Genomic DNA, 24,000 nt, shown 5'->3' on the forward strand with positions numbered 1-24,000 from the left:
AAGGACCTCTACATTGATATGTATTTGTCCGCGGACCCACATTTGAAAAGAAGAAAAAAATAATACGATGTTCTGTATGGAAAATGACCTGTCAAATTATCTAGATAATGTTCATCACATATAGGACTGCATGGTAGCATGCACCGTAAAGGGTCCATCTGTGTCCATCAGAGTTACATTAGCACGGATGAGTCTACCTTTGTCTATGTAGCTGGAGCTGCAGCAAAGTGCTACTGAAAATGAAAGAATGATAAATACAGTGTATACTGTAACACTGGCTCACCGCACCGAGCACCCGCGAACAACTGTGGGAGATTGTCTTTCAATTTCAATAGAAACTTAATCAACCCAAACACCTGTAGACAAATACAACCATTTGTATCGCTGCACACGCACACACACACGCACACACACGCATGCACGCACACTTTTTGTGAGCTATGGCAGATAATTTGCCCAGATATGGAAAGTAATGATGCAGATACAGATAGGAGATTGTCGGGACAGAATGGCTTTGAGCCAAAGTCATCTCAGCAGCAAATGAAAAGCGCTGAGCATCGGCAGGGGCCAGTATTAGCTCTCCATTACTGGACTGAGTCCACTCCCTCCACACTCAGCCTACAGTGGCAAGGCAATGATACCAAATACACACACACACACACACACACACACACACACACACACACACACACACACACACACACACACACACACACACACAATGACAGATGCACCAAAAAACAACAACACATCCACACACACACACACTGACAGAAACACTGATTGGTGTGTGCACAGCATACACTAGTGGATGCCATACATACACACACGCGCGCACACACACACACAAAATGTATTTATGCTGCAATCTCACAAACAGAAACCAGGGGCAACAATCCTATTATCTTTCTGTCTCTCTCTTTGTGTGTGTGTGTATGTACGTGTGTGTGTGTGCTCGCGTGTGCACACGCATTTGTGCGTGTGAGAGGGAGAGGGGGGGAGAGAGAGAGAAAGAGCTTGTAAGGCTGTGATAAAGCACAGGAGATCAGAGGAAATATGGATGTTATTATCTGGATAATAGGCCAGTAAACAAAGGATACATTTCATTCACGGATGGCTCGAATCTTGATGTGCACACAAACACACGTTTCTAAGTGCAGATATCGGGAATAGGAAAAATGCAGAGCTGACATGCATACACACAGACACACACACACACACACACACACACACACACACAGAGCGTGTGAAAAGGCACATGTACACAGTACAAACCCGTAAACGGGTAAGAAAATGAAGACAGAATACAGAGAAGAGAAGGGAAATTGTTTGTTTTCCCATCTACAGGCTTCCACCATGAAGAAGCATGAAGGTATATCTATCTGTCCCTTCCAATTTTTCTCACTTCATCCTTTGTTCTCCAACACACAGCCGTCTCATCTATATCTGGCGGACTGGCTAATAAATAAGTAATAATTTACTGTATGTCATTGTCAAATGTATTGTTTGATTCCCTTGATGTTTTTATTTCTCACTGCCCTTCATATTTTATACATGCTGTCATGTTTAAAACATTTTATGTAGCATTGTTTTCATAAGTGCGTTATGAATGGTTTATTATAATAATAATACTTATATTATTATCATTATTATTATACTATAGTAATCAGCAGCACAATAACAATATTTAAGAAAATCGATATTTCTTCCTTTACATTTCTTTCCCTCTAACACACAGTGCAAATGGAGGGTGAACATTGGGGGAAAAAGGCGTGAGAGTGAGAAAGAGTGAAAACAGGGGGAGAAGGAGGGAGAGGGGTGGTGCTGAGTGGAGTGTCAATTCAGCTACAGCCAAAACTAGCTAGCAAGCTAGCACACAAAACGAAACAAAAGAAAAACAGGCAAACAACCAAGCATGACAAACAAATATGCAAGAAAGAGAGAGAGAGAAATGTATAGAGGGAAGAGGGGATAGAAAAGTGGATAGATGGATGAACGGATGGATGGGCGGACAGAGGGTGGGATACACGGGCAACGTCTGTCTAATTTAATCAATGTGAGCTATTCTGCCTGGGAAACGAGAGGGTGAATCTAATAAAGGGGTTAATACAAGGGAGCCATGCATTTAGCTGGCTTTAAAGGTTGCCAGTGGAAAAGGGCTGCGTGCACGTGTGTGCATTTGTGTGTGTGTGTGGGCAATGCACGTGCAGCACATGTGCGTATGCAGAAAAAAGAAAATGTGAGTGAGGAAATCAATGCGACGGGGCACTAAGTGATGATAGAAGGCAGGTCCATGCAGTGCTAACATTGTCCCATTGTCTCTCTGGTATTACTTGGCTTGTGTAGTAAGTGCTTGATGGATCATTCTGAGAAGGATGCTGTGCTGGTCTTTTCAGGAAGGGCCAATTTCTACTGCCTTGTCAACATGGATAATGTACCATTAAGAGCCCCTTAAACACATTAAAGGGCTCGTCTTAAGTAAAGATGAAGTGAGGATATAAAAAAAAAGAAAGGGGGGGGATGTGTACGGAGAAACCAAAGGAATGAAACAAGCAAGAAGAAAATTATGAGAGATAGGAAGAGAAAGATGAGGAGATAAAATTATGAGAGATAGGAAGAGAAAGATGAGAGGAGATATAAAGAAACAGTAATGCCACTAAAAAAAAGTTAAATAAAAAAACGTTATAGTCTCGACCTGGTACAGCGTACATTTCCCTCTCCTCTCACCTCCTGGAGGCAGGGTTTATCTCTGCCAGCCAGGCCTGGTTAGCTCTGATAGACACACAGGATAGCTAGCTAGTGATAGGGAGGCTGCAGGGAGGGAAGGGGTGGGGGGGGGGGGGGGTAGGGTGGTGATAAGACACTGGCAAGTCAATAGGAATGACGCCTGTCATAGCCGCGAGTGACAACCAACGGAGCTCCTGATACATGATAGGGGAGCGGGGGGGGGGGGGGTGGGGAAGAGAGAGAGAGAGAGCGAGAGAGAGCGAGCGAGCGAGCGAGCGACAGACAGACAGACAGACAGACAGACAGACAGACAGACAGACAGACAGACAGAGAAAGATGCATTTTAATGCTACCTGGGTTGTCTAGGAGATAGGAGACTGCATGGTGAAACAAGGAAGGAAGGAAGGAAAGAAGGGAGGGAAAGGAGGGGGGAAGAAGGAAGGAATAAAGGTAGGTTGGTTGGAGTCAGTGTGACATTCAGACACATCCCATATGCAGGTCAAGAGAATGGAATGGAACAGTATGTATATCCAGGTGTTGGCATGTCTGTCTGGGAGCCATACACCACCATGGGAATGCTATCGCTAATGTCTTTGAAGTTTAAAAGCGTGTGTGTGTGTGTGTGTGTGTGTGTGTGTGTGTGTGTGTGTGTGTGTGTGTGTGTGTGTGTGTGTGTGGTGTGTGTGTGTGTGTGTGTGTGTGTGTGTGTGTGTGTGTGTGTGTGTGCGCGTGTGCACGTGCAGGATGATAAGTGATGTGGGACTGAACATAAAATGTACCTGGTTCACTAATGGCATGTTTTAAACACACACACACACACACACACACACACTTTATATTGGGGGTACTCTTGACATAACTAGGTCTGCCATGCATAATGGTAGCAGGCCTCACATTCTTGCCTTTGAAGTAAGGGGCCCTCTCTGTGTGTTGAAGGGGCCCCCAGTAGAGCGGGGTTCAGGGGAGGATGGAGGGAGGGAGGGAGAGAGAGAGAGAGAGAGAAAATGGAAGAATGAAAAGAGTGTCTGGGCTCTCAACACAACAGTCTAAACAAGGTGATTAACAGGTGGCAACATCCTGCTCAGCAGAAGAGGTATGGTGCTAATACTGCATGAGACCTGACCACAGATGTTCCACACAAAACATGTGATAAAACATTCAGAACATCAGCGCCGGGATGAGGCCACGCAACTCCCACATTATTGATGAGTCTAAAGGCTCTCCTAGCAGCCCCGCTGACCCTGCATTTCATGGCAATCCACTAACTAGATTTAGAGATCAAACAAGTGGACATTTTGGCCTAAAGCTGGTGTTAGAGGAAAGGCCATAAAACTCAGTATGGGTTCGTCCCTCCGGGGAGCACGAAGGTGCACAGCAAATTCAATCCAGACAGTAGGTTTTTAGTAGGCCCGTAACGATACAGTAACTGCATCAATGCATCGTTTTTAAAAAAAAAATCACACCCTGTGTGAAGTGGGCGGTGTCTTGCTAGCTAATCACAATACTGAATGGAGTCAACCAATCATGTACAAAAGATAAATACATTTATTGAAACACTCTTTATGATGGACGAAACCATAACTTGAAAAAAACAAATTTTTGGTTTTTTTCAAGTTATGGTTTCTTATATAGGGCTATGCACATGTGTCATGTGACACTGGCCAATCACAGTCCTGAATAGACTGTGATTGTCCAATCACAGCGCAGGATAATTGTACACATTTCCTGGGCCCAGATCACAGCGCAGGAAAATGTACATTTTTCCAAATCTCACTTATAGGGGCGGTTTCACCGCCCAAAAACGATCTACTGTATCGTTTTATTAAACAGAAAATCGTCCTTTAATACCATTTTATCGATCTAAAATCGGTTTTCAATGCAAATAATCGATAGTATCGATATTAAGAAATGGTGTCTTGTATTTAGTTTTAGATATCCTATTCGGTACCAAAGTGTTAGTGTTGGTTTTAGTCTTACTCTTGCTTGTCTTGTTTTTTATTCGCTCACTATATTATCTATCCATGGAGTTGACCAAAATGTTTTTAAAGAGCTGTAAAAGGCAAATAAAGGTTGAATTGAGTTGAATTATTGGTTGGAGGGACGGACATTGCCATCCTAGAGCCCTGCCAGTTGTGAGGCAAAAAATTCAAAAACAGATCTAAAAGGGTAATCAAATACAGCTATTGCAGTCGTTCTCAAACCTTTTAACCCAAATAGACCTGGAACACCAATACGTTGTTATACTTTTCACTCCAGGAACCCCTTTGTGTAACATTAGCTGTTGCTATATACATTTATTTTTGAAATCTTTGATTGAAAAATCTGATGTTTTTCAGAAAACTTAGGTCAGGATTTAGAAGGCGTTTTTAGAATCGGCCTCAGGTCTAAATGGGTTAATTTCAAGGACCCCATAACTCTGAGTGTGTAACTCTCAGAGTTACAGACCTGTAAGGATCCATTTTGGAACCCCTCAAGGAACCCCTTCTTTGAGAGCCACTATGTTAACGAGACTGACACGCTTCACATGAAGCGACTTTATCGACACCTGAACTCCACTGGACTGGAGTAACCTAACTGGTAACATTACAACCTCAACATTATAGTGATTTCCTGTCACACACAGATGCCCAAAGCCCAGTTTCATTCTAGAGAGATGGGGGGGGGGATACACGGGATCTTCTTCTATGCGGTCTTGTCTTTCTATCAAATAGAAATGATTGAAATCACTCTGTTCTTATTGGACGATGAGCTTGTCTTGCAGCACAGCAAGACAAAAATATATTCAGCAATTAGCCTGGAAAGACAACAGATGAACAACCATTAAAGAACACACTTCTCTCTCCCTGTGTATCTGATCTTCACACACACACACACACACCCCAAGGTCACAGGCAGCGTGCCATTTCCTGGTCTAGCATACTGTACGGAGCCACTTAGGGTGCACACTACACACTTAGCCTCGCATGCACAGATATCTCACACACACACACACACACACACACACACACACACACACACACACACACACACACACACACACACACACACACACACACACACACACACACACACACACACACACACACACACACACACACACACACACACACCCCCACACACACACACACACACACACACACGTAATCTAGTTGCCAGCCATTTCAGGGAAGGCTAAAGCAGGTTTGCACCATAGGACTGCTTTGATCAAATAAGACACTTCATTTAACATAAACACCTGTGTTCTGCTGCTCGTCTCTCCATCTCAGTGATCACACTGTATATCCCACTGTTTCTCAACCAGACGCCACCATAATTAATACAATTTTTAAAAAAGTATTTTACTTGTATCTTTCTCTCTCTCTCTCTGATGGCTTCAAGGTGGTGTTTATACCCAACAGTCAGACGCAGCATCACACATCTACAGTATGACTGCCCTGTTCTGTCTATGGGGCAAATAACACACACACTATACAAGCACTGACTGACTGACACACATACTGTATACACAGCACGCACACACGCACGCACGCACACACGCACGCACGCACACACACACACACGCGGTTCACCCAGTCAGAGGGCAAAGCCTACTTCTCCCACATCAATGCTTTCTCTCTGACATATAGGTGAGATATGAACACACACACACACACACACACACACACACTGGAATGTCAGCGTGTCCACAATGTGCGTCTGGAGCAGGGTTATTTTAAGGTCTGGGGAGGAACACAAACATTCACTAAACCTCTTCCTCACCTCCTGAGGAGAGGAGCGATAGGGCTTCACGTGAGATTGCAACTGATCAAACACCTAAATGTTGGTCTCTCTCTCTCGATCGACAAGACAAGAGGCCCCTGCTGTGCTTAAGAGACGTCATGACGATGGAGAGAGAGAGAGAGAGAGAAACAGAGGGACAGACGGCTCAGTGAGAAATCACTGGCATGTCCCCCCTCTCGTCTCCCCAACGTATAGCGTGCAAATGAAACGGTCTGTTCTCTCTTTTGAGCGTTCAAAAACACACAAGCACTTCAACAGGCCTCAATATATAAATTCAAACTAGGAAAATAATTATTGCTGAATCCCTGTTTCTGAGGACAGTTTTCAGCCACTAAGCCGCAAAGTAATTACAACCACAACGCTCACGGGTCCATTTTTACAATGGTCTTTCTCAGAGCATAAATGCAGCATTTATTTAGCATAACTAGTCAGCAAAGTGGAGGTCTGAGACCACGGCAGGTGATGTCATTACGCATGTTTTTGAACGTCGTTTGTAGCTGGTTAAGTGCTTAAGTTATACCGTTACAGTTGCCCTTAAAGCAAGTGTAGCTCCACTAGTCTACATGCGTGGCCACTATAACGCAATGTATTATTTCCAATGGCTGGCTTGGTTGCTATGCTAGCATCATAACCAGTTAGATTTGTTATTCATCCATCCGTCTGGGTGATGGTTATTCATGTGTGAGCCTGTAGCCTTTCACTGGCACTGAGTCACACACGGCACAAAAAGGTCAGAAACACACACACACCAGAAAAAAGGAAGAACGAAAGAACAAAACTCTGTGTGTGTATGTGAGAGTTAGCAATATATAGTTAGATAGACAGACGATGCAATAAACTCTTAAATACAAATAGCCTCCTGTGTGACTTGTAACCAGCTATTGCAAGTTTGCACACACACACACACACACACACACACACACACACACACACACACACACACACACACACACACACACACACACACACACACACACACACACACACACACACACACACACACACACACACACACACACACACACACACACACACACACACAGTAAATGGGTGTGGGCTGCTTTAATAGCAAATGAATACTATCCATCACCATTAGGCTTTTTAATCCACATGCTCCCTGTAAAACACCTCCTCATCCCTCTATCTCCCTCTCCCCACTCTCTCATCCATCCATTCCCCTTCACTCTCTCTCTCTCTCTCTAAATTAAAAGCCTATAGCTAGTGCATCGTCAGATAAGTGTGTGTTGCGAGTCACTAGACTCGGCGTGTTGGCGGCATTTCATCTTCCGACATCGCTAAATCACACTAACTCAATCATCTGCATGGAGTTACACACCCACACGCCCACTCTCACACTCCCTCTCTCTCACACACACACACACACACACACACACACGTAAGTGTGCTGCATCCAAAAGAGGTGTCTTACCAAGACTGATCTTATCAGGTGTCTGGGAAGCACGGAGGAGAAATTCCACCACAACATTATCGCACGCAATAAGATGAGCCTGGAAGATAGGCTCTCCTCCAATTCAAAACCTCTTTAGTGTCACCATTTAAATGAGAAAAGGCCCCTCTTACATTGCAGCGTGATAGAAATCCCTCATGTGATATCTCAGCTGAAACAATATTACACATTTACATAAAAGGGCTGCGAAGAGGATGTATGGCGAGTCACATTGTTTAAAACACATACGATATGTCCTCTATACTAAGTGTGAGGTTGAATATACAGCTAGCGCTGCATTTTAATATGCCATGACACATGACAGATAAGACCCACAGCACCACCATGCTCCATGCTAACCAAAGCGGCAACCACTGGCTGGCGGCCTTTTTGCTGCTAATGCGAACATCAAAGCCATTGAGAACAAAAAGCCATTTTAAAGCAGCTAACAGCGAGCGTTATCAAAAACAGGAAAGTAGAAACTAAACAGAGATTGGGTAGAGTGGTATAAGCAATGATGGGCAACAGATGCTATCAGCTACGGTGTGTGTGTGTGTGTGTGTGTGTGTGTGTGTGTGTGTGTGTGTGTGTGTGTGTGTGTGTGTGTGTGTGTGTCTTTAACCACAGAGAAGTGGAACACACACAAACACAGGAAGAGGTAGGCTGGGAAATGGATTGCTTGTTTGGGGTGAATTCACGTGTGTGTGTGTGTGTGTGTGTGTGTGTGTGTGTGTGTGTGTGTGTGTGTGTGTGTGTGTGTGTGTGTGTGTGTGTGTGTGTGTGTGTGTGTGTGTGCAGGTTGGGTGTCAATGCTTTTGTGTGCTCATGCAGGCAAGCACACTCATGTACAAGGTTTGTATTTCACCCAAACGTGTGCGGCTAGAGCAAATACAAAACAGTCACTAAATGAAATTCATGACATTTTAGTTGACGATTAATCTCTCAAGAACAGATTCCGCACTGCGTCGGAATCTGTCGGGGAGGTTCGTCATAACGTGTGCGCATGGGCGTGCCTTCAGATCAGGAAGCAGGCCGCGCTTTACCCAATCAAATGTAGTGGGCGGGATTCACGTGTCCGTCGATCCTTCCCCCCTCGAAACAAACCGAAACTAATTTAACAATAGCGTCCGCGGAGCAGACAAAACAACGGAAAGATATTCACATTTTAACTTACTCTTTCATCATAGAAACAAGTGGGCTTATAACCAAAACGATCCATGTTCTCTGGGAGAAGTGGTGTTAGTGTTCCGTGTAGAAATATTGTTAGTGGGAATGAAAACATAGTCGCACCAACCGGAAGTGATGCGCTGAAGGCATACAGAAACACCGGTTTCCTTGCGCTCTGGCGTTACGTTTTCTTCCGCCCAGAGCCAACAGACATAGAACAAACAGCAGAGGGCGCTGTTTTTCATTTTCAGTTGGCGATGGGTTCCCAGATTGGTTGACGATTAATAGTCATACAAATAATTATGATTAACGAGTTTTTAGCATCTAATCGGAACATAAATTACAATTACATTTCTGTTCGAATTTGTAAACATACATTTCACAGGGCAGAAATGACAAACAACATAAATAAATGACTGACAAAGATGGTACCAATAATGAAAATAAATAATGTACTACTATGGCTAAAATAGGCCATGTTTAATAATTTTATACATTCAAAAACCTTTTAAAATAGTGTTAATAGCCGATCTACAAGCTCACAACGCCTCGCAACACGTTGTGAGCTTGTAGACCTGCCATTTCCGATACGTTTGACAATGTATGATGAACACTTTTCAACAAATTAATTCCTACAGACTAATGGAAACGATTACGCAAAAACAATTGTGATTATCTCAAATAAGTGCGATTAAATGAACACTCAACAACCCTTTCCACCCAACGCTCCATCATTAAGCTTCACTCCTGGTCCACATGGAGACTCACACAGGTGGCATCTTGTAGTCACACCACACTGACACTACTTGACCTGCCATCTACTAAACACATCACACATTCAGTAGGACCACTCTGAATGGAACCTCATCTACACACATAATTGCTGAGGGGTGTGTGTGTGTGTGTGTGTGTGTGTGTGTGTGTGTGTGTGTGTGTGTGTGTGTGTGTGTGTGTGTGTACGCGCGCCTATGTCTCTTCCTGAGGGAGAGCCAAAGTGATTACATGGCCACTGGTGCCTCTAATAGCCTCTTTTAAAGAGGGGGGGGGGGCAGAGACAGACAGAGAGATAGAGAGACAGAAGGATAGACAGACAGACAGATATAGAGAGACAGAGAGAGAGAGGGAGAAAGACAGTAGAGATAGAGACACATGGATAGAGATAGAGAGACAGAAAGAGAGAGATGACTGATTTTCACCTTCCTTGAGTAGGGCTAGAATCATGGTGGAGGAATTCTAGGGTTGCTATGATGTGGGAGTGTTTTGACTGTGCTGTCATGTACAGTAACTCTGTGTGTGTGTGTGTGTGTGTGTGTGTGTGTGTGTGTGTGTGTGTGTGTGTGTGTGTGTGTGTGTGTGTGTGTGTGTGTGTGTGTGTGTGTGTGTGTGTGTGTGTGTGTGTGTGTGTGTGTGTGTGTGTGTGTGTGTGTGTAATGGATGAAACACAAGGGGGTTAAGGGGACCCAAGCCGAAACCACACCTCAGCATAACGCGTGCCAAATCAATCCCGACCACAAATACCTCCTCTCTCTCTCTCTCGCTCGCTCTCTATCCCTATCTTTCTTCACTTTTATTCTTTATTCTTTCTCCTTTCATCCCTCCCTTTTCTTACAACACCCCCCCCCCCCCCATACACACACACACACACACACACACACACTTACTGTCTCTCCTCCATAAATCTCATCCTACACGCCTTCATCCACCCAGAACGTCGAGTGAGATGGGGGGAAACTTCCCTGAACAATGTGGAAAAACAACGCACCACAAACACTCCAGAGATACAGAGAGAGATAAACAAATTGCAGGAGAGAGGGAGAGACAGAGGAAGAGAGGAGGACAGACGAGAAGTGCAAAGGTTGCGACCTCTGGGGTGACATTTGGCTGCAACAGGACAAGCACTGGACATGAAATGACAAAAAACCACAGCTTTGCCATTGGCTGATAAAAACATGATAATAAACATGTTAGGAATAAAGTTCCTCCTAACAACAGGAAGCCTTGTGGTCCAAATGCAAGAGAGGAAAGTAATGGTGGCGTTTGGTTAGAGGGAGAAACATGAACACACACACACACACACACACACACACACACACACACACACAGTGTCACACACACGCACAAGAATACAATGTGCGGTAGTTTGTCCAGAATGAGGAATGCAGATGGGCTTTAAAATGAGACTTTATAGTGTGGTTTAGTGCAAGTTACAATAGCGGTGGGCTGACAGTGGTTTATCCTGTGTGTGTGTGTGTGTGTGTGTGTGTGTGTGTGTGTGTGTGTGTGTGTGTGTGTGTGTGTGTGTGTGTGTGTGTGTGTGTGTGTGTGTCAGAGTTAAATTAGCACTGAGGATTTTACTGTACACACACAGTGCAGCCATTCTTCCAACCATCTCTTTTTTAGTTTTTAGTTTCTATTAAAGTATTTATTTGACTATACTACGGTATACATTGACTGTGTGTGTGTGTGTGTGTGTGTGCGCGTGTGCATACACCGTGCGTGCGTGTTCACAGATCATGGAAACCCAGAGGAGGCACATTCCTAACATGGCTGCCTTAATCCCACCCTACTCAGAATTCACCACTGCCTCAGCAACTGTTCTGTGTGTGCGTGTGCGTGTGTGTGTGTGTGTGTGTGTGTGTGTGTGTGTGTGTGTGTGTGTGTGCCAGTGACTGTGCATGTATTCACAGATTTCACACCTGTGAACATACTGTATAAACACACAGTCTGACCATTTCAGTGAACCGGTGTGAACCGGTGTGAACCGGTGTGCACCTGTGTGCAGCAGTGTGCATGTGCCCCACATGTTGTAACTAACACCTGATACCCACAGGGTGCACACCGCTAATCTGTCTGCGGATATGGGGGCCAAACCAGTACATGTTTCTCACAGCTCCTCCATCCCATAGCTAGGGGAAACGGAACACTATGACTATGTCAAACCTGAGGGTGAAAGCTCTCTGGTGAGAGAGAGAGAGAGAGAGGGGGCCAGATAGAGCAACATAGAGAGAGAGACAGCTTCACAACACATTGTCAGTGCAATAACCCCTGCAACACCGGGCAAGTTGATAATGTGGCGTGAACCTATTGACGCATCTGTCAGAGCACGGTTCTAATTCTGAGCGTTGATGTGTGGATGTTTGTTTTCACTTGTTTTGACCGTTCTAAATTATCTTTTGAGAAACACAAGTCTGGTTTCCTTCGTCTATTTAATCTGCAGTGAAGAGACCCTGGAAAAAATAATATGTTTGTCCGCGAAACAACAGTAGTCCTGTCTTCCTTTGCACGGATTAAATTAGTTGGTGCCATCAGCAATTTAAACAAATATGGATGAGGAGAATTCAAACGTACCCCCTCCTGGACGGTTGGAGAAATGAGAAAGAGAATAGTACAGCCCCAGCGTGTGCGCATGCATGAGTGCATTACAGTACCTCCCTCGTTCCATTTGGGTCGGTGCGGTTCAAATTATTAATAATTGTTATGGTGAACAAGTGGCCTCACATGACGTGCATCACTGATGCAAACGTCATTGACACTTTCTATCTGTCAGGGCCTTAAAAAACAGTGTGTGGTTAAGTCATGGACGTTTGAATTTGTCTTTTCTCTAGGGACTACTTTTGGCTAGACTCTTTAAATCAATCTGTGCTATAAAATTCATTAAAACACAACAATAATATAGCTTTGGTAAAATAAATGCTGTTCTGAGATGAATGGAGACCAATGGTCAACTATGTAAAGATTTGGAAAATAGTCTGCAGAAATGTCAAGTATCATGTGAGTTGTATTCATTGGGCCAAACATGCCAGACCACCGGTATGGTCCTTTCATTAAATAATGAAATGACAGAGTCTACACTCTCCCCACCCTAATCCATTAACCACTTAAGCCCTATTCTTTAAAAAATATTTCAATACAAACGCGTTGTGAGCTTGTACATCTGATATTTTCTAAGACTTTTCGGCAGGGTTAAAGAGGTTAACACTTAAGGTTTTTACAGTGTACAGAGTAACCTGCAGGCCACATTCCTTCATGAACCCAAAACGATGACTAACAAAAAACATTGGGATCAATGAGTGCAGTTGACCCACAGTATTCAGTCAGCCAACCCTCCATGAAAGAGTTTACGCAACTTTGGTGCCATCAGTGTTGTTTGAGGTTTTAGGCCATTCACGATCTCATGCTCAACCACAAACACTTCCAGTTATTTTCACCACATGCATATGAGTGTGTCTAATTTCCAAATGAACCATGAACTAGAGGTAAGATCAAATGAGATACAGAGAAACAGATCAACCAAGGAGAAAAAAGAAAGGAGGGAGAGTGAGTGAAAGAGAAAGTAAAATAATTTGGTAAATGACACATGGTGACGGGCGGCACAAGATCCGATTCATATCTTGTGCCCGATTTTGTTTAGGAGAGATCTCGGAATGCGATCCGCGACGCCCGGTGGGGTTTGCGATGTTAGCTTAACACGGGTGGACTGGATTAGTGCTTTCCCAAAGAGCAGAACTATGTTTTTCTAAGAGGAAAGAAAATATTATGCCTTCTGCTGAGAGGTAGGGAGAGAGACAGTACTGATGGATGAGGCAGAGTTATCAAAGCGCAAGATCTGGACAGAGAGAGAGAGAGAGAGAGAGTCCCTAACATGCAGCCATTAGCCAAGCATCTACAGAAAATGTATGGCTGTGAGAAAGTCTACGTGTGCAGCCTGCGCCCTGCGCACATACACACACATACAGTACACATGGCATCAAGTATCATTGTGTGGCAATTATTGGACGGTGAATATGACTGGCGTTTCCTTTACAGAGAGCTACTCGTTCAGTCACCGAAATAGGACACTTTAAGAACAGACCTTTCAAGTATGTAGATGTGTGCTTGTTCTCTCACACACACGTAGTGTGCTTGTTCTCACGCACACGCGCACACACACACGCCCACACACACACACGCCCCTTACTTTTTAGCATTAAAACCACATGCATGTATTTGATCTGACCACACTGCTCTATCCTCCCTCTTTCCATTTCACCTCTCCCTCAGTCAGGTGAGCCCAACCCCTTTTTATCCAGGGTTGACAGCTCTTGGCTGGGATTAACCTGAGGAAAGTCCCTGGCTCCGCTTTGGGCCTAGTGCTGGGAATCCACACCAAAGAGAAAGAGAGAGAGAAAGAGAGGGGGAATTCTGTCTCAGACAGTGAAAAAATAAAATAAAAATGTTAGAGCGGAGTGTGAATTTCATTCCTGTGAACCACTCCTTGCTTTTCCTTTTCCTACATCCCTCTTGTTCGGTTCATCCAGCGTTCCTTCTCATTCTGTCCTTTATACATCAGTCCATCTCTCTGCAAGACAAGTTTTCACAGTAACCCTGCTTGTGCCGTTGTAAACCATAGGGAGACCACTGGCAGCTGCCACCAAATACAGTTAAAGGAGAATTCCGGACAAATTAAGTGTTATCTTTCATGTCTTGTTACTCACCTAGCGACGTAAAAAGTGGCGTTCTTTTTTTCCATATATTCCCCTGTCGTCATTTTTTAAACCCCCTCCGTTGTCATAATGGGAGCGCGTGGGTTAGTGAAGTTCGTCTATTATAACCGATGCAATTTAACACTGGATGCTTGTTTCTTTCCAGAACCTGGCAACTCGTGTTGCCAGATTCTGGAAACAAGCAACCAGTGTTAAATCGTTCGCCATTAACGGCAGGCTCGCAGGAATTTTCAGCGCATGTTTGACTATCATGAGACTCTACAATGAATCGTAGTAGAGAAAAAAATAACATTGCATCGGTTATAATAGACGAACTTCACTAACCCACGCGCTCCCATTATGACAACGGAGGGGGTTTAAAAAATGACGACAGGGGAATATATGGAAAAAAAGAACGCCACTTTTTACGTCACTAGGTGAGTAACGAGACATGAAAGATAACACTTAATTTGTCCGGAATTCTCCTTTAACATGACTGAGTTAAGAACTGACTGGATGAGATGGAGAGAGAGATATGGAGAGAAAGAGAGGAAGGGAGAGAGGAAGAGGAAGAAGGGGAGAGAGAGTCAGTGAGAGTCAGAGAGAGAGAGTAAACCAACTGGACTGGGGCGGCATTAAAGTCATCCATTGGGGACAGGGACACACTATGAGACCACCCAAGGCAGCCATAGCCTTCACTGTCTTATTAAAATACGTTTAAGTTACACTGGATGTGTGTTTGTGGGGTGTACTGTATATGTCACATGGTTACATTTAGCAGTGTCCTTCATGCACACACACACACACACACACACACTCATTAAAACATACCATGACAAGACATGACCATGCCCCAAAGAACATTTTACGCAGTAAAACCCTCAGTGTACATTTAACTCTGCGGGGCCTATAAAGAACACATGAAGAGGGTTACCTCTTGTTGACCCCACTCCCTAATGCTTTCAGATAGCTATTTTGAAATGTGTGGCAATATTTCACTCCCCTTCCCGTTTCTTCATGGTGAATCATGTGGTTTGAGCGAACTCAGCATATGCTGAACACGAGTTCAGTGAAGTGCATCATCAGTAAGCGAAGGCAACGAACCACATTCAACATGTCTTCCTCGCTGGTTGGAAAAGGTTACTGAGCCAGGGCAACATGCCCTTTATTTGCACCCACTCCTTTTTTAAAGCTATTTCAACTTGCTGTCCCTATTTTGAGCATGTAGCATGTGTAGCATAGGCTTGAACTTTTAAGATTCTTAAAAAACAAAATCAGATTTTTGCGATTGCTTGTAGATGGACATTCTTCGCTAATCATCATACAGTGAAGTATATTGGGCTCAAGTGGTTAAGACAGATGGGGGTGTCACTTTGTGGGAAGTAGGCAGTGATTATTACACCCATTGGTGTTCCAGCCAATGGGTGCAGCTCGATGGATCAAGCCAGGAAGTGGGTGTTGGTCTGTTATCGAACCAGAATTCACCTACACGAGGCGACCGGGCTGAGGTCAGAGCTGAGTAGAAGCACCGTAGTCAGTGCATGAGGTCCACTAATGTCTCCACTACCAGACCTAAGCCATTTTTAGACAGCTTATATAAGTGCAGGTCATGGAGGAGTGTACTGTACATACACAGATATAGACGAGGGCAGCGGGGCGAGGCGATGGAGGAATGGAGCAGTTAGGCGTAGGTGGATGTTATTGTAGGTGGTGCACAGAGACACATGTATAGTTAATGACAGGAATACAGACATGTGCATCATCCACATGCATCTCTGTATGTACTCTGGCACAATGCAAACAGAGAGCCAGATCCACATACACTTGTTTATATGCGTAAAACTATGCACACGCGCGCGCGCACTCTCTCACACACACACACACACACACACACACACACACACACACAAAGCCTGCCATCCTAGCTGTGTCAGAGCAGCTGCTAAGACCAGGTGGAGGACAAGGTGCCTCTGGTTGGGCTGCTAGATAGAACTGTTGTGAAATTTTTGTTAAACGATGAATTGCCGTACAAATAATTGCGTTTAACTATTTATTTGTTTTTGGCATCAAACATTGGAATGTATGAATCACAATTACATTTACGTATGTTTGCCTTTTAGGGTTTGTAACCAGAAATTGCACAGGGCAGATATATGACAAATAACTTAAATACCGGTATACAAAGAAATCAAGTGACTGACAATAACTCAAATAATGTACTATGGCCAAAACAGACCGTGCATTTAAATCATTCTATATTTTTTTACACTCATTTACCAAAGAAATTGCGAAAATAGTCGATCTACAAGCTCACAAGGTGTCGCACCGCGACTGGCAGATTGCCTATTCTCACTATTCAACAGACGAATCTCTACAGATGAAATGGAAAGAATTCTGACGATTATGTATGTACAAAAAAAAAATCGCGATCATCTGAAATAACTGCAATCGGGCGATGACGTATTAATTGTCACAGGTCTGTAACTGGTCGCCACGGTAACACGATGGCGCCCGGCCACTTAAACTCCAGACTGCAGGGGAGGAGGAGGAGGGGGAGGGTAAAGGGGCGGGGCCATGTCTCATCTGGTTCCCACTGTGGGCAGTTCAGACAGTAAAGCCCACCCACGCTACGCCCACTGCCTGCCAAATCGGCACAATTAGGACGTATAATTGGCTTGCACTGCCTGCTGCGGTTCCCCCCCCTCCCCCCCCGTCCTGTCCCCGTCCCACAGCATGTCATTCAGCAATCATAGAATTAGGACAAGTAGATCTGACAAGCCCTCGACTTTTTTGGTTGAAATTTTGCAATGCTTTTTTTCAGAGGGTGTATTTTATTCCAAACACTTAACCCATTGAGACCTGAAGCCTGAAGAATGTCTCCTAAATCTCAGTATTCTGAAAAACCTATGTTTCTATATCAGTGGTGCTCAATCTTTTTCATGTCAAGGACCCCCAAAATGATATGTATTTGGCCGCGGACCCCCATCAAAATATTTTGTTCCAGGGACCCCCCAGAAGCAAAGATTTGAGTTAAAAATGTTCGCTTTAAAAGTATTTATATTCAAAGATTTGCACACATTTTCACGATTTTTCAAAAATAGCAGATCTACAAGCTCGTAGCGCGGCACTCGGTGCCGCGCTACGAGCTTGTATATCTGCTATTTTTGAATAGCCCAAAGTGTAAAATAATGCTTTTTAGCTCAAATCTAAAAATGACACAGTTCCAGGTCTTAATGGGTTAAACCCCATATGGTTGAGAGGAGACCCTCAGGGCTCTATGCTAGTATCTTTTCAGTTTTTTTTTGTTTGGCTTTTATGCCTTTATTGATAGAACAGTAGTCTGACAGGAAATGGGGAAAGAGATGAGGATGTGACATGCAGCAAAGGCCGTGGGGATCGGGATTCGAACCGGCAATGCGCTGTCAGGCGCCTATAGGTGCCTGGACCTGTTCAGTTTTCTGTTATTGTGGGGAAAGCTTTAGCTCAAAATAGCCGTTTGCGTCGCGTTGTGAGCTTGTCGATCTGCTATTTTCAGAGAAAGCTTTCCCACAATACGGATAGATGCTGGGGTTTAGGTGGTTAAAAAAAAGGATGTGCTCATTCTGCCCAACATTCCAATGTACATGCAACAATATGCAATAATGGACCAATACCGTGTGCGCATTGTTCAAAATGTAAAAGTAGTGTTCTGCCTGTGGATAGATAAAGCAGTGGCCCTCTGCCAAAGAGGAGCAGAAGGAGGAAGGAACAGAGAGGTGTCAGGAAGATGAAATGGACAGAACGTGAAGGCTTGGCAGGGAGAGAGAGAGAGAGAGAAATGGAGGTACAGATGAGACAGTTGACTCACATTTTCTTGCTAACAAACAGGAAAAAAAAGGTTATTGAGAAATTGAAAGTCAACTGGGATGAGAAACAGAATGAAGAAGACCAGGGGTGCAGCGATGTGAACACCACAGAACCACGCTCAGCACTTCACCACCGGCCTCATCTCTCTCCATATGTTTGTGTCCACATCACAGGAACCACTGACCACGACAGCCACGACCCAACAGTGACTGAACACACACACACACACACACACACACACACACACACACACACACACACACACACACACACACACACACACACACACACACACACACACACACACACACACACACACACACACACACACACACACACACACACACACACACAGATCAAGTGCCTGCTCTATTATAGAGACTGGACACTTTAACCCCATATGGTTGTGCGGAGTCCCTCAGGGCTCTATACTAGTGTATTCTATGTTTTCTGTTATTGTAGGGAAAGCTTTCGCAGAAAATAGCAGATCGACAAGTTCACAACGCGTCGCTCTGCGACGCGTTGTGAACTTGTCGATCTGCTATTTTACTGCGAAAGCTTTCTCCACAATACGGATGCTGGGGTTTAAGTGGTTAAACACTGCAGAGAGAGAGACAGAGAGAGACAGAGATAGAGACAGAGACAGATAGGGACAGAGAGAACGAGAGAGAGACAGACAGAGAGAGAGAGAGAGGGTCACACCCAGAGTTGTGCTGCAGTTAAAAAGGGCATAAAGCTAAATGCCTAGTAAATTGTAAAGAGCAACACGACGGGATTGGCTCAAATGATCCAATCAGTCAAAGCATGCTGAGGGTATCTCTCTCACACACACACACACACACACACACACACACACGCGCGCAACAGAGCATTTATAAGCGTAGTTAAGCAGGAATACTGTAAAGCTCCCCATCTGTGAAGGTGAGGTGGAAGATGGAAACACTTCTGGCACGCATCTGTGTGTGTGTGTGTGTGTGTGTGTGTGTGTGTGTGTGTGTGGGGGTGTGTGTGTGTGTGTGTGTGTGCGTGGGGGTGTGTGTGTGTGTGTGTGCGTGCGCGTTTTCCCTCTGACACTCCTGTCATTCTTGTCACTCATGCAGCATTAAATCTCATCTGCCTTTCTTCTGCTTCTCACCCCACCCACCCGTTAGTATTCTGTCCTTCTTACACTCACGATCAGGGCGAGCAAGCGCTGCGGCTCAAAAAAGAAAAAAGGGTCAAACATAGGAACACTGGTGTTAATGTGAGCTGTCCCCCCCCCCCCCCCCCACACACACACACACACACACACACACACACACAGAGTGGAAAAACAGCCAGTGGGCTTTCCTCTGGACCAAAATAGGAGAGAGAAAGAGAAAAAAAAGGAAGTTTCCAGAGAGTCAGCTGATCATGCTGGACTGTCACAAGAGACCTTTTTATAGAAGTTATCTCTTGTTCGCTCTCTCTCTCTCCCTCACCCACGCTATGTTGTCGATGTCTCTGGTCCTTTCTCTTCCTCGCCACTGCTATCCATCCCGCCCTCACTCCCTCTCCGTTAGATGGAGACAGGAAGTGTATGTTTAGCAAAGGCAGCGGCCATGCATAACACTGAAGAAGTCCTATAACCTTAAATTACTTTCTAAAAACAAAACACATTTAAAATAAATAAAAAACACTTCCCCGCCATAAATTCCAGTTCTTCCGAAGGCAGATGGAAATCGGTCATGTATGTCTCTCGTTCACTCACTTTGTATCACTCTCTCCCGACTGTAGCGGCTGCCAATTAAGGTTATACATTTCAGCCGAAAACAGCCTCAAACCTATGCTAATCAGTCCCATGGATCTGTGCTGACGGCTTTAAGTGTGTTCACTCTCTCACTCTCTCTCGCTCGGACTTCGTCAGCCTTTCTCGCATTACAGAATGTTGTTCATGCTGTAAGCGCAGCTAATTTGCAAGAGGTGATCTGTTGACCTGTAAGCAGATAGCACTGGGTAGAAATCAAATCGAATTAAACTGTCACAAATGGAATCAGTTGTGTGTGTGAATATCTGTGTGTGTGTGTGTGTGTGTGTGTGTGTGTGTGTGTGTGTGTGTGTGTGTGTGTGTGTGTGTGTGTGTGTGTGTGTGTGTGTGAGAGTGTGTGTGAGAGTGTGTGTGAGACTGTGTGCGTGACTGTGTGCGTGACTGTGTGCGTGTGTGTGTGTGTGTGTGTGTGTGTGTGTGTGTGTGTGTGTGTGTGTCTCTCTGTGTGTGACTGTGTGCGCGTGCGTCCTCATATTATGCAACCAGAGAAACCTAAAAACTCGATCTCATTCAGGTGCACACATATTAGCAAGTGTATATGCAGATTCTCTTCAGGAAACTCTAAAAATACAACACAAGCTAAGATAGGCATCAAACAGTAACCACAAGTTGCTGCAAGCTCATTACACACAGATGGAACCCACGCTCTCTCTCTCTCTCTCTCTCTCTCCGTCTCTCACACATGTTCCCTCTGCTCTTCCTTTCTGTTCCCTTCTCCTCCCTCTCTCTGTCTCTCTCCACTCACCAGCAAAACCACTGCTGTCCCAAAGGACAGACACACACACACACACACACACACATACACACGCACACACCATTAAGCAGCAGCATGGGCGCTCAGCAGGATTTTAGAAGACAATTAAAAAGCTCAATTAGGACTTATATTCCTAGTCCTAGAAATAAGTGTGCTACAGATGGGGCGCAGGGCGCTCTCTGTGTTTAAATACACACACACACACACACTTTGTTATTCCTCCCCGGGGAGGGTAAGGGAGGACTGATGTAAGTATGTCTAGTGGGTGGCAGTGTATTTGCCAAGCTGTTGAGACGCTGAAAGATGAGGAGTGGGGGTATTTGTAATGGGTAGGAAGATGTGCAACGTTGAAACTGTTCCCCCAGCTGGTGGGGGTAATTTGTAATGGGTAGAAAGACGGAGTGGGGACATGTGCAACGTTGAAACTGTTCCTCCAGCTGTCTGGCATTGTTACAATAGGACACAATTTGAAGTATGCGCAGAGAGGACATAATATTTACCATATAAAGTAGCATGATATACTGATATATATACTGTAAATGAATAATGAATGCTTAAAAATATCTATTTATCTCACTTCCTTACAGATACTTGAACAGTGTTTTCTTATGGCCTGCCCTACACAGTAAAATCCTGAGTATTACTTTAACTCAAGGTGTAAAAATGTATCCTTACAGGTCACCACTTTAAAGTCCTCTCTCTCTCTGCTCGCTCTCCCTTCTCTCTGTTTATGGTAAAGCCATCACAGTGCTATTGTCTGCCTTCCCTGCATCTTCCAACATTTCTATGCCAAGTCTGTTGAGTCAGCTGCTACGTAGTGTGTGGCCTAAACATCGAATGCACAATACTTTTCCATTGAGTGTCACAATATGCACGGACGCACGTGTGCGCGCACACACACACACACACACACACACACACACACACACACACACACACACACACACACACACACACACACACACACACACACACACACACACACACACACACACACACACACACACACACACACACACACACACACACACACACACACACACACACACACACACACACACACAGGCAGATGGTCCAACTTGTGGTGTTCTTCCAGGCTGTGTGTAATGTTTCTTTGTCCATAAAACTGGCTTGCACGCGCACAACCACACACACACACACACACACACGCAGAGAGAAAGTACAGGAGAGAGGGGGTAGGGAAGTCCAGACTTCCATAAACATCATGGTGGTAACGACAGAAGGCCTTGTTCAGTCCATTTAGAGCTACAACAGACCGCACCACACCTCTATGGCTTTACATGTCACACCACTGACACAAGACACATAAGGATAAGGATAAGGATAATTCCTTTTAACAGGTCGTTCATGAAAGTCCTTGCGGTCTTGTTTCCAATGAAAACCTGTGAGCAATTGGGGTTAAGAGTCTTGCTCAGGGACAAATTTCATATCATCGGCACATATGCTGGGATAGCCTAGAATCGAACCTGGGGCAACCAGGGCCAGCTCTGGTTCCCTAGGCGGGCTAACTAACCACTCAGCTATGGCCGCCCCAATAATGTGGTTCAGTCAATATCTTTGTCCAAAAAGACAAGGAAAAAGAAGAACTGACTGGAGGGCTCACCTGCGGGTCACACTATGAACAAACTACAGCAGCCTGGCAACAGAACAACCACTACCTCCTGGCCATGAAATCAAGCGCTCCCTTACAAGAGTGAGGTGAGGTGCTGGGCTGCCTTTGAAGAAATCCTGCACTGTCACATCTCTCTGGGAAAACATCAGAGAAGACTGTAAAAGTCTGGCCAACATCCCCTCCAGCTACCCCCCCCCCCACCACACACACACACACACACACACACACAGAAACTCACACCCTCCCCCATTATGTCTCCCTCTCACCATCCATTTCAGTCTATGACCCTCTCTCCTCTCCTCCCATCTATTCTGTTGGTCAAATTAAACAGCCAGCTGACGCCTTTCTGCCAGCTAATTGGTGGGGTCTGAGAACGAGCTGCCCTCAATTTCAACCATCGCCCTGCTCCATTCCCTGTTTGCCCCCCATCAGCTCACACTGGAGATGGGCTTCAGCCCACGGCAGCCTGACAGAAATGGAGATGCCCACACCAGCGCACACACACACACACACACACACAGAAAAATTCAAACTCATGTGCACACAATTGCAAGAGCGAAAAAGTACGCTCTTGCATGTGTACGCATTGTCGCATACGCACAAACACACACACACACACACACACACAGCACAAATTCAGAGTAGAGAGTGGCGAAGCCCCCATGGGAAACGGCACTTTCCGGAACGTTTTACCCAATTTGCATTGCTTCTGGCTCCATCGCTCTCTCTGAGGAGATGAGAAAGGAGAATGAAGAGGAAGTCACAGTGTGTGTGTGTGTGTGTGTGTGTGTGTGTGTGTGTGTGTGTGTGTGTGTGTGTGTGTGTGTGTGTGTGTGTGTGTGTGCTCTGTGGTGGAGTCATATATAAAAGGGTGAGGGGGAAAGCATGTAGGTCAGTCCAGTCAGCACTAAGGAGGATGCATTTTACAATGTGTGAGTAAGAAAAAAAAATCTCAGATTATGCATATCAAACATAGTCCCCAATACACCTCTGTACACATTCCCCAAACACACTCACACACACACACACACACACACACAATGGCTCCAGGCTAAGCTAATGTGGTCCCACAGGGATAGATAGAAGAGAGTGTTAACTACCCCAATCTGCTCACATCCCCCTGAATCAACACAGACAGCTAGCAAGAGGGTCCAAGTACAATTATTATGCTTCATCACATGATGACCCTACAACATAGAGATCAAAAGTCATGTCGCACTCGACTCATATAAATAGTATTGCAACTTGCACCTCAAATAGTATGTAATGACTCATGAACAGTCTTTCAAAGACTGCCTTGTCACTGCATGAGAATCACAGGAGAGAAGTTGTTTTTAATTTTACAACCCCTCCCTCATCCCAGAAGCATCCTGTTGATTATGTGCCTGCCAGCCACAG

At 44.8% G+C, this 24,000-nt stretch overlaps 1 protein-coding gene across 2 annotated transcripts in view; it reads right to left on the reverse strand.

The window, feature by feature from the left end:
- plxna1b (plexin A1b) overlaps nt 1-24,000 on the reverse strand; it is a 257,554-nt gene that overhangs the window by 144,914 nt on the left and 88,640 nt on the right. The window lies entirely within an intron of this gene.

The sequence above is a fragment of the Gymnoscopelus braueri genome (genome assembly GCF_963280865.1).
Source record: "Gymnoscopelus braueri genome assembly, chromosome: 3".
NCBI classification, from domain to species: domain Eukaryota; kingdom Metazoa; phylum Chordata; class Actinopteri; order Myctophiformes; family Myctophidae; genus Gymnoscopelus; species Gymnoscopelus braueri.